Source organism: Aquila chrysaetos, chromosome 5 (assembly GCF_900496995.4).
Source record: "Aquila chrysaetos chrysaetos chromosome 5, bAquChr1.4, whole genome shotgun sequence".
NCBI classification, from domain to species: domain Eukaryota; kingdom Metazoa; phylum Chordata; class Aves; order Accipitriformes; family Accipitridae; genus Aquila; species Aquila chrysaetos.
This window is the reverse complement of record NC_044008.1, coordinates 6,985,377-6,994,230: the sequence shown is the minus strand read 5'-3', so window position 1 is coordinate 6,994,230 and position 8,854 is coordinate 6,985,377.

Genomic DNA, 8,854 nt, shown 5'->3' with positions numbered 1-8,854 from the left:
CCTCCCTCCCTCCCTCCGAGCCGGGCGGCCGAGGGCGGCAGCCGGAGGTGCGGTCTGGTCTGAGGGGCTTCGCTGTGCTGCCGCATAATCCCCCGGAGCGCGGTTGAAACGCGTGTCCCCGCGCCCAAAGCGCTGCCTGAGTTGGCTCCGCCGAGGAGCGGTCCCCAGCGTCCCCCCAGCAGCGTGCGCGGGGTGGGGGTCGTGGGTCTCCACAGCCACCCCGGGAGGGCGGGAAGGGCGGCGAGCTGGGCGCCATGACGGCTCGCAGTGGGCCAGGGGGAAGCGGTACCTTTGGCTTCGTCCGGGAACCCTGAGGTAAAACCCTGCTCGGGACTGGCATCTCAGGGCGGCAGGGACGGCCCCGATCATGAGGGGTAAATTCTGTTGGATCTGGTGTCTGTGAGGCTTGTCCCTCCACTGAGCTACTGGGAAATGCTGAGGGTAAAAGGGGCGAAAAACGAGGGTCAAAAATGGCTGGCCCAACCCCCTGCCTCCCCCTCGGGCCCACGTCTTCAGTGAGGAAAAGAACGGCGTTTGCGTGCCTTGTTAATCTGTGCCACCCGTATGTTCAACAGCTCAGTAACAAATACTGCCTATTTGTACTCTTATTTATTGCTAATACACCATCGTACTCGCTGGTATTTATCAAGTAATCATGTCCCCTCCCTCCTTCATTGCGCAAGGCCGTGGCAGCCATCACATTAACAATTTGATTTATATTACACTGTAAATGTTTCAAGCCATTCTCAGAAATCATTATTTCTCACCCATGCTGTGGTGGCAGAAATACTTCTAGAGCAGGAAGTACCTCAAAGTATGGAAGATGGAGAGGTTTCAAAAAGATGCGACCCTACCCAAAATAAATGGCTTAACGGAACCAGGAAGGGGGAGCTGTGCAACGTGGGTCAGCAAGGGCTGGGAAATGGTAACACCGTCCCCAGTCTGCAGCTTTATCTTGAGCATCCTCCAGAGCCCAGAGCTGCAGGAGTGGTGTCCAGGGGGAGAGCAAATGGTTGAGATCCCCAAAAGAGGGATTTACCTGAGGTGATTTTTGGTTATTTTAAAGCTGGTCTCTAATCTAAGCTGTTTGGTCATTCTACAGCCAAGAGAGACAGGGAATCTCCACCGGCTTAAGACAGGTTGGACAAATCACTTTGTGAGGAAATGTGTCATCAGTGGTTGTAGTGTGGTAAAGCCTACGTGTCTCTCTTGACTGGAGGCCTACTTTATAGCTTGCTAATGTTAGACTAGATGAATCCCACCTGTATTTTTTTTTCTTGGCTCTGCCAACAACTTGGTACAGGATCATATGACTGTTCCATGTAATATCTGTTACACAAGAGTACAGGAGAGGGCAGTGCCTTATTTCATCAAGGAGCGAAGTGGGAGTGGTATCTACTACATATAGCATGTAGACCCTGGTTAAGGAGAACATCGTTCTTCAGGAAACATTTAATTCGAGAATATACTTAAAGGCAAACATGTACTTTACTGATTTCCAGTGTGGAAACATCAATACGCAGATGCAGAGTGCTTTGAGATTCATCAATGTGGGATGTTTGTTAGATAACTTCAGTGTATTATTCTTACAGCATTATGTTTAAGTATATGCTAACTCACCCTGCCTGAGCTAAAGCTCTCCTTGCTAAGTAGGACATCACCTTGAGGAAGATCTTACAGTTCCAGGGCTTTGTCAGCTCCACAGTGTTATTTTCTTTATTTCTTCATTTACTCTCAGCACCTTGTAATATCAGGTCTAATCTCACATTAAAAATGTGCTCTGTCCACATTTTTCTACCCCAGGTGTGTCTGAAAGAGATTTTGTCCTTTTGATCATCATTTGTATGTTTTTTCTTCTTTCCTCATTCTTCAACATTACTGACTGCTAATCCCAGCACTGACTTTATTCTAGGAGAGCAACTGTGTGTTGACACATTCTATCCTGAAGGTGGGGAAATTTATGGTGCACAGTTCCAAGTACACAGTCCATTACTATCTATTACGGAGAACTTCCCTCCTCTGCGCTGTGAAAACTTGTTATACCAGTTTAAAAATGTCAGGCATGCATCTCCTTCCTCTAACATTAATCATTTATTAACATGTGATACTGACATTTCTGGTTGCTACTTAAGAAAGCAAAATGTGCACTTCTAACTTCTATCATGCTCCAACATAAACGTCACAACATACCCAACTGTCAGTGTCAATACAGTCCTATGTATGGAAGCCCATTCTGCAGCCCCTCTGGAAATGCTGCCCAAACCAGAGCCACTAGAACAAGCCCATGTTTGCAAAACTCCTCTTGGCAATCTAACTCCTTTTCCTTGTGTTACAGGCCAAAATTCAAGTATCTTCTCACAGAATGTGCTTATTACAGTTATAACTGCAAATAGCTGAGACTAGACACGTTGAACTAAGCAACTGTGGTCAAAGAAGATCTTATTCACCTGTTTTGGACTTCCTTCACAAATAGTTTTTGTTTTGGGTCTTTTTTTTTTCCTCTGCATGTGGCCTGGATTTGATAAGCAATTGGTAGAACTGAGCAGTCAGAAAGTGTAGAATGATGGAAAGCTATCTATTATTTATTTGAATTTCTGTAGGCTTAGAAAACTCCACAGTTAAAATTCAGAGCCCCTTTGTGCAAGGCAGTGCATATAAAGTAAAAAAAAAAAAAAAAATCCTGTTTTAGAAAGCTGGTAATTTACATTTTGAACATAAGGCAACAGATAGACAAAATAGGGAACAAATGTATGAGGTAACCATGAAAGAAACAGGGTTTAGCCAAGGTGAAGATTGAGTTACGTTTATGGTCATTATAGTTGACTTACTGTTGTGATAAACATGGTATTATGATTTGTTATTTGTATAAGAGTGGCCATTGGAAACCTCAAGACAAGACCATGGCTTATTGTACAAATACCAGGTAGCGTACAGTCACTGTTATTCTTGTTTACAATCAGTAATCCCACATGAAATAAGCTTCATGACTCATTTGTACAACTTTTCCTCATGATTGACCATGTCCTTTTTTTGGCAAGGCACTTAACAGCTAGAGCCAATGAAAGACTTTGGTGTCACAGCATGCCTCGCTTTTCAGTGCCTAGCTGGCAGAATGAATTTCTGAACAGTGAGATAAACCTACAGTATCAAAACTTTGGGATTTGTCTGTGACTCAGCAGCAGGCTGACGTCCCAGTGCAGATGTCACTGCTGCCTCTCTCGTGCCAGTTCAATGGCTTTTGTGGTGCTGTCAGGTCTGTGTAGTGATCTAGATTAAAACAAATAAGACAAACTGGCAAGATAGGGATAGATGGGTGGTCTGCGAGATGGGTAAGAAATTGGCTCACAGGCCACACTCAGAGGGTGGAGATCAATGGTCTTTACTTAGGCTGGCAGTCTGTCACAAGTGGGGTCTCCCAGGGATCGACACTGGGCCCCACGCTGTTCAACGCTGGATGGTGGGATTGAAAGCACCCTCACCAGCTTCGCTGATGACACTAAACTGGGTGCTGACGTGGATGTGTCAGAAGGGAGAGCCATCTTACAGAGACACCTGGACAGGCTGGAAGAGTGGGCTAGCAAGAACTGTGTGAAGTTTAACAAAGACAAGTGAAAGGTCCTGCACCTGGGACAACATAACCAAAGAGCCCAGTACAGGCCAGGATCTGTGTGGCTGGGGAGCAGCCTTGCTGAGAGGGATCTGGCGGTCCTAGTGGACAACAAGCTGAATGCGAGTCATGAGTGCACTGCTGCAGCAATGAAGGCAAATTGGATCCTGGGCTGCATCTGCAGAGACATTACTAGCAGAGGAGGCATGATCATCCCACTCTACTTAGCACTTCTCAGCCCACACTTGGAATACCTTGTCCAGTTCTGGTCTCTGCAATTCAAGAAAGACACAGACAGACTGGAGAGGGTCCAAAGGAGGGCCATTAAGGTGATCAAAGGGCTGGAGAACCTGCCCTATGAGGAAAGACTGAAAGAGTTACGTCTCTTCTCCCTGGAGAAGAGAAGACTCGGTGGGGAGCTCATCAGGGTATTCCAGCACTTAAAGGGCTGCTACAAAGAGGGTGGAGGCTTTATCTTCACAAGGAGCCACATGGAGAAGGCAAGGGGCAATGGGTACAAGTTGCACCAGAGAAGTTTCATCTTGATATAAGAAAAACATTCTTTACAGCGAGTATAATCACTCACTGGAACAACCTCCCCAGGAACGTGGTAGTCCCCATCACTGGAGGTTTTCAAGATGTGACTGGACAGGTTGCTAGACAATCTCATCTAGGCTCCCTTTCCCACAAAAGGCTGGACCAGATGATCTTTCGGGGTCCCTTCCAACCTATGCTGTTCTATGATTCTATGAACATTTTTGGAAGAAGCTTGTATCTTTTTTATAGCCATATATTTTTGCATTTGGTTTAGAGTGTCATGGGACAAAACCAAACTTCAGGTTGAGAGAGACAGCAACCTCTGAAACCAGAGCCACTGCCATAGGGACAGGAATATCTCTGAGCTGCTGAGAGCAACTTCCATTCCTCCCCTGGGTGGTCAGGGTGCATGTGTGGAAAGTGAGAGATGAGTTTGAACAGTCTGGTGGTTCAGAGACAACTGAGTCTCCTAGACTGACACTTTCTAGACAAGCCCTTGAGATAACCATCACATGCTGTAAAAAATGGCCAAGATAGGATCTGTGGAGAGCAGAGACAGTCAGCATTTATTAGGCACTCTCTAGGAACACCTTTAGCATTTAGTCCTATTTGCGATTAAGCCAGAAGAATATGTAATTTCCAGGTTATGTTCTAAATTAATTGAGAAATAACCCTGAAGCTGCTGTGGCCAGCGCCATTCTGTACCTGTACAGAAGCAGAGCTGGAGGCATCGAGAGCTGTGGTTATTAACTTCTCTCCAGCCAGCATTTGTAGTCTTCCTTTTGTCTTCTGGATCCCCAGATTCACCCCTGCGCCCTTCTCTCTTCAGTGCCTTATCTCCTTCCTGTATTGCTGAGGCCATCTCACTGTCCCCGGGCCATTCCTTCTGCCTCCTCCACCATCACCCTCACCCCACCGGTGCTTCTTGACCTACCCTCTTTCTCCAGAACTCTCCATATTGCCTTTGTGGCTTCCTACTGCCTTCTCTCTCCAACAAGCCGTGTCCCTCTTCTTTGCTGGTGGCTCCAGAGCCTGATCTGGTAGGCATACTAGTGAGCTGTCTAGTAAGTTGGACCTAATTTCTTTCATCACCTTACTGTTGATATTAGGGCACCTCACTGCTAAGACAAGATTTCAAGGTATGAGGAGAACTCTACAGAGTAAGAAGTTGCCTAATGAGTTGTGCTGTCCTCAGAGCTTGTCTGCAGTTTATCTGGGGGGAGAGAAAGGGGAGCTGGGGTGTATTTTTGGCATTCAGTACCTCAGTTTCACTTAAGTTCTAGTTTTGGCTCCTAAATCCTTTATTTGATCTAGTCCTCCATCTTTTCCTTCAGCAGAGCCTACTCTTAGAGCAAATACTTCCCTTTCCCCATGTTTTGTCTGTTTAGGGGGCGGGGTGGGGGCGTGGCCTTCTACTGGTTTTGCAGTATCTGGTTGAAAGTGGCCCAATTTTAGCAGGCTCCTGTAGCATTAATGCAATACAAAGTATACCTAATAGCTGTTCCTTGGCTTCTACTATTTAACACATATGTTTTCTGACATTTAATGGTAGTTTGTTCTCCCATACATCCCACCTAGTTATTTTCCAGTGTCAGTGAGTTTGAAATGAATGCAACTTATTTTCCTGCGGGGAATGGAGACATATGTCACTGAATTGAATTATATATTAACCATATTATTTCATAAAGGGGAGGAGTGCAAGTAGAATCAAAGAAATATAGAAAATTATTTATTCTAAGAGAGCATAAAATACATATACGTAGAAGTAAACTTGTCTCTTTAAATTGTTGTGGGGTTTTCAGATTTTTTTTTTTCTTTTTCTTTTTTTAATTTCTGGTTTGATTCCTGTTAGAACTGAAAGTTAATTCTTCTAATGGTCTTCCATTGGCCCATGATATGAGTCTGGATGATCTTAATTCCAGTTCCCAAGGACAGGGTGTCCTGTCATAGTGAGCTGTATTTTGCATTTGAGCTGTATTTTCTGTTTCAGCAGAACTGAATGGTTTATGGAGAAGGAGAGCAGCATGGAGGGATTCCTTATATGTCATGTTTGAGGGAAGGACTTGAGGTTGTCATCAGGATGTTCTGTAACTGTTCTGGAAAGGGATTCTGGTAGGGCTGTGGGCTCTTGTCTACAGTCAGCTTCAAGTCAGTGGAACGAATACTGGCAATTTCATTAGGAGCTGAATCAGGCTTTTACTAAATCAAGAAGGGGGTTTAGACCTCTGTAGCAGAATGTAGGTGGACTTTAGACATTTAAATTTCATCTGCAATCTGCACAATCTCTGCTTGCCAGCTATCTAAACCTGCATCTGTCTTATCTCTGTAGGTGCCTCTCAGTTTGACCTGAAAGTTCACTAGCTGCATATGCTGTATGAGTTGAACAGAAAATTTCAGCACAAACTTAACCTTGTTCACCACAGTGGCTTACACATTTTCCATCCTCAGTGTCACTCAGGCTCAAAGTGTCCACAGTGTGTTTGGGGAGACTCGGTGATACTTATGAACTGGGTTTCTATGTACTGTACCTTCACAGAAACTTGGCTGGTGGATAACCTTCATGGTTCAGAAAGTGAAGGCAGAGATAAAAGCTTCTAATCAAGGCATTACAAGAAGATGAAAGGAGGAAAGAAGGATGGAAATCCTCACCTCCAGACCTTCAAGGACAAATCATGTATTTTACATTGCCATCGATGGATAAAAAAATTCCCCATCACGGCAATCCTCTAATCCCACAGGACAAGGCTATTAGAGGATAATCCTAGCCTAAATTGCAACCCTATGCTTGAGCATTGGTTCTCCTAATGCTGTAGGATACAGTTACAGAACAAGGCCTGGAAACCACAGCCTTTGTTCTGCCTTATTGCTTAATTGTTTAATGAAGTATTCACTTCATCTAAGTGAGTGCTTTGTAATTTTGTACTGGCATGCAGCTGGCAGTGGCAACAAGAAAAGAACTGGCCTTTTTACAGAATAATTTGTTCTCTTGGTAGAAAAAGGTACCATTAAAGATATCAGTCTCTGATAGTAAATAATTTGAGAGATCTCCCCATAAAAAGGAAATCTTATCCTTAAAAGTAAGGAATGAAAGCACATTTCTTACTGCTTCCCCACCTCCCCACCCCCCCTTTTCCTCTTGATGCTGTGCAAAGACAGATGGAAGAGGCAGTGTGACAATTGGTACCAGATATTGCACTAAACAGCTCAGTTTCTAAGGTCAGGACGCTGCTGTCATGTGCACCTCTAAAACTGGAATGGGAGAGGCATTCCCAGCTAAAAAAAAGGTGTATCAAAAAAGGCTTATATCAAGATGAGAGCAATATTCAGGCCCTTAAATAAGTGCAAAGTCACTATATATAAGTGCAAAACAACATTTTTAAAGTTTATTTTTACATCTTCTGTGGGTTTCAAGAGGAAAACAGTGGCCCTGCTCTGCTCTTGAAAGTATTCTTATGCTCAGGACAATGTGTCAGATTCCAGCTCCCAAGGAGTTCCCTGGTGAAGGTCAAGTGTTCAGAGACATCGGTTCCCTACCAGCCGCTGGAGCTCTGCACCTTCCAGAATTTCGGGTGTTTTGATCTTTTGAAGCATTTATTTTTCTTTATAACTATAGAAGGAACTTAGACAATTAGCTCTGGGCTTGGATATCATTTTTGGCTGGGCAGCTGAATGCTAGACACCAGATATCAGGATCTTCGCAATGGGCTAGCGAGAGAATATGACCCTGGGAAACAGGAGGAAAAGGTTTGAATGCTGGAGGCTTTTTTGTGTTCCAGCCATGCAGTGTCTCTTGCAAATGCTAAATACCAGAATAACTGTATTGGCTTTGCATGGCAAGCTTTTGGTAGCAGGGGAGCTACAGGGGTGGCTTCTGTGAGAAGCTGCTAGAAGCTTCCCCCATGTCCGACAGAGCCAATGCCAGCCAGCTCAAAGACGGACCCGCCGCTGGCCAAGGCCGAGCTCATCAGCGATGGTGGTAGTGCCTCTGGGAGAACAGAGTTAAGAAGGAGGGAAAAACTGCACAATCGCAACTTCAGCCGGAGAGAAGAGTGAGAACATGTGAGAGAAACAGCCCTGCAGACCCCCAGGTCAGTGAAGAAGGAGGAGGAGGAGGTGATCGAGGCGCCGGAGCAGAGATTCCCCTGCAGCCCCTGGGGAAGACCATGGTGAGGCAGGCTGTCCCCCTGCAGCCCAGGGAGGTCCATGAGGGAGCAGATCTCCACCTGCAGCCCGGGAACAGAGGACCCCACGCCGGAGCAGGGGGATGCCCGAAGGAGGCTGTGACCCCGTGGGAAGCCCGCGCTGGAGCAGGCTCCTGGCAGGACCTGTGGCCCCATGGAGAGAGGAGCCCAGGCTGGAGCAGGTTTGCTGGCAGGACTTGTGACCCCGCGGGGGACCCACGCTGGAGCAGTCTGTGCCTGAAGGACTGCAGCCCGGGGAAGGGACCCATGCTGGAACAGTTCATGAAGAACTGCAGCCCGTGGGAAGGATGCACGTTGGAGAAGTTCATGAAGGACTGTCTCCCGTGGGAGGGACCCCACGGTGGAGCAGGGGAAGAGTGAGGAGTCCTGCCCCTGAGGAGGAAGGAGCGGCAGAGACAACATGTGATGAACTGACCCCAACCCCCATTCCCCATCCCCCTGTGCCACTGGAGGGGAGAAGGTAGAGAAAATCGGGAGTGAAGTGGCGCCCAGGAAGAAGGGAGGGGTG